Here is a 3,541-nt window from a genome sequence, read left to right as displayed (position 1 = left end):
TATTACTGTAAGGGCGCTTGCTCGCGTGGTTTGGACAGTGCCGAGACCAAGCATCGAAGCTGGCTCCTGTTCGTTGGCACGCGCTCCGAAATGGCCAAAACACCAGACGTAATAAAACGAAGCAGTACTTTCCCGAATAGGGTAGACGTATGTGAGCATGAGGAGGAAGTGCGACCGTGTGACAGGCCAACACAGCGTTTGGCAGGCTCATGAAAATGGACGACATCAGATCAGTCAAGTCTTGGGTGGGTGAAGACGGAGTGAGGCAAGCGGTGGCGGAGGCGAGTCGTCCAAGACAGGTGGTGTGCTGCATGGTTCGTTTAACTGCGTGTGGCGCGTGGCTTGTGAGCTGTGGTGTGTTGGCGAATGGCGTTTTTTGTTTGCGCGAGGGTTGTGGTTTGCGTAAGGTGGTCAATTGGCCGAGCGGTCTAAGGCGCCAGTTTAAGGCACTGGTGTGGGTTCGAATCCATCATTGGCCAACTTCTTCTTTCTTTTGCCACTGGCTTGCCTGTTTTGGCGTATTTACTCGCTTCACCGACCTCTCGCGTCGTCCAGTGAACCTACCCGTCCTACCGGATCGCCCATCTTACTCTCCAACGACTCATTTCGCGTGGGTTCAAATCCACCATGGGCCTGAGTTCCGATGTCAACCTTTGTCATTTAACGGTACTCGCACTAGAACACAGACCGTGCTGGGTTAAGAGGACTATGCTGTGACACCCTGTCAACGCCTTATTACTGTAAGGGCGCTTGCTCGCGTGGTTTGGACAGTGCCGAGACCAAGCATCGAAGCTGGCTCCTGTTCGTTGGCACGCGCTCCGAATGGCCAAAACACCAGACGTAATAAAACGAAGCAGTACTTTCCCGAATAGGGTAGACGTATGTGAGCATGAGGAGGAAGTGCGACCGTGTGACAGGCCAACACAGCGTTTGGCAGGCTCATGGAAATGGACGACATCAGATCAGTCAAGTCTTGGGTGGGTGAAGACGGAGTGAGGCAAGCGGTGGCGGAGGCGAGTCGTCCAAGACAGGTGGTGTGCTGCATGGTTCGTTTGGCTACGTGCGGCGCGTGGCTTGTGAGCTGTGGTGTGTTGGCGAATGGCGTTTTTTGTTTGCGCGAGGGTTGTGGTTTGCGTAAGGTGGTCAATTGGCCGAGCGGTCTAAGGCGCCAGTTTAAGGCACTGGTCCGAAAGGGCGTGGGTTCGAATCCCACATTGGCCAACTTCTTCTTTCTTTTGCCACTGGCTTGCCTGTTTTGGCGTCTTTACTCGCTTCGCCGACCTCTCGCGTCGTCCAGTGAACCTACCCGTCCTACCGGATCGCCCATCTTACTCTCCAACGACTCATTTCGCGTGGGTTTCAAATCCACCATGGGCCTGAGTTCCGATGTCAACCTTTGTCATTTAACGGTACTCGCACTAGAACACAGACCGTGCTGGGTTAAGAGGACTATGCTGTGACACCCTGTCAACGCCTTATTACTGTAAGGGCGCTTGCTCGCGTGGTTTGGACAGTGCCGAGACCAAGCATCGAAGCTGGCTCCTGTTCGTTGGCACGCGCTCCGAATGGGCAAAACACCAGACGTAATAAAACGAAGCAGTACTTTCCCGAATAGGGTAGACGTATGTGAGCATGAGGAGGAAGTGCGACCGTGTGACAGGCCAGCACAGCGTTTGGCAGGCTCATGGAAATGGACGACATCAGATCAGTCAAGTCTTGGGTGGGTGAAGACGGAGTGAGGCAAGCGGTGGCGGAGACGCGTCGTCCAAGACAGGTGGTGTGCTGCATGGTTCGTTTGGCTACGTGCGGCGCGTGGCTTGTGAGCTGTGGTGTGTTGGCGAATGGCGTTTTTTGTTTGCGCGAGGGTTGTGGTTTGCGTAAGGTGGTCAATTGGCCGAGCGGTCTAAGGCGCCAGTTTAAGGCACTGGTCCGAAAGGGCGTGGGTTCGAATCCCACATTGGCCAACTTCTTCTTTCTTTTGCCACTGGCTTGCCTGTTTTGGCGTCTTTACTCGCTTCGCCGACCTCTCGCGTCGTCCAGTGAACCTACCCGTCCTACCGGATCGCCCATCTTACTCTCCAACGACTCATTTCGCGTGGGTTCAAATCCACCATGGGCCTGAGTTCCGATGTCAACCTTTGTCATTTAACGGTACTCGCACTAGAACACAGACCGTGCTGGGTTAAGAGAACTATGCTGTGACACCCTGTCAACGCCTTATTACTGTAAGGGCGCTTGCTCGCGTGGTTTGGACAGTGCCGAGACCAAGCATCGAAGCTGGCTCCTGTTCGTTGGCACGCGCTCCGAATGGCCAAAACACCAGACGTAATAAAACGAAGCAGTACTTTCCCGAATAGGGTAGACGTATGTGAGCATGAGGAGGAAGTGCGACCGTGTGACAGGCCAACACAGCGTTTGGCAGGCTCATGGAAATGGACGACATCAGATCAGTCAAGTCTTGGGTGGGTGAAGACGGAGTGAGGCAAGCGGTGGCGGAGGCGAGTCGTCCAAGACAGGTGGTGTGCTGCATGGTTCGTTTGGCTACGTGCGGCGCGTGGCTTGTGAGCTGTGGTGTGTTGGCGAATGGCGTTTTTTGTTTGCGCGAGGGTTGCGGCTTGCGTAAGGTGGTCAATTGGCCGAGCGGTCTAAGGCGCCAGTGTAAGGCACTGGTCCGAAAGGGCGTGGGTTCGAATCCCACATTGGCCAACTTCTTCTTTCTTTTGCCACTGGCTTGCCTGTTTTGGCGTCTTTACTCGCTTCGCCGACCTCTCGCGTCGTCCAGTGAACCTACCCGTCCTACCGGATCGCCCATCTTACTCTCCAACGACTCATTTCGCGTGGGTTCAAATCCACCATGGGCCTGAGTTCCGATGTCAACCTTTGTCATTTAACGGTACTCGCACTAGAACACAGACCGTGCTGGGTTAAGAGGACTATGCTGTGACACCCTGTCAACGCCTTATTACTGTAAGGGCGCTTGCTCGCGTGGTTTGGACAGTGCCGAGACCGAGCATCGAAGCTGGCTCCTGTTCGTTGGCACGCGCTCCGAATGGCCAAAACACCAGACGTAATAAAACGAAGCAGTACCTTCCCGAATAGGGTAGACGTATGTGAGCATGAAAAGGAAGTGCGACCGTGTGACAGGCCAACACAGCGTTTGGCAGGCTCATGGAAATGGACGACATCAGATCAGTCAAGTCTTGGGTGGGTGAAGACGGAGTGAGGCAAGCGGTGGCGGAGGCGAGTCGTCCAAGACAAGTGGTGTGCTGCATGGTTCGTTTGGCTACGTGCGGCGCGTGGCTTGTGAGCTGTGGTGTGTTGGCGAATGGCGTTTTTTGTTTGCGCGAGGGTTGTGGTTTGCGTAAGGTGGTCAATTGGCCGAGCGGTCTAAGGCGCCAGTTTAAGGCACTGGTCCGAAAGGGCGTGGGTTCGAATCCCACATTGGCCAACTTCTTCTTTCTTTTGCCACTGGCTTGCCTGTTTTGGCGTCTTTACTCGCTTCGCCGACCTCTCGCGTCGTCCAGTGAACCTACCCGTCCTA

The 3,541-nt window shown here is 54.8% G+C and overlaps 1 non-coding gene across 1 annotated transcript; it reads left to right on the top strand.

Annotated features, from left to right (window-relative positions):
• Nucleotides 1-409: 409 nt before the first annotated feature.
• On the top strand, nucleotides 410-479 carry PITG_30311. Its single transcript has one exon. It is a non-coding gene; the product is annotated as a tRNA-Leu (tRNA).
• The last annotated feature ends 3,062 nt before the right edge of the window (nucleotides 480-3,541 follow it).

The sequence above is a fragment of the Phytophthora infestans genome, genomic scaffold (assembly GCF_000142945.1).
Source record: "Phytophthora infestans T30-4 supercont1.75 genomic scaffold, whole genome shotgun sequence".
NCBI lineage: Eukaryota > Oomycota > Peronosporomycetes > Peronosporales > Peronosporaceae > Phytophthora > Phytophthora infestans.
The sequence above is the reverse complement of the archived record's forward strand: the minus strand, read 5'-3'. Positions and strand labels throughout refer to the sequence as shown.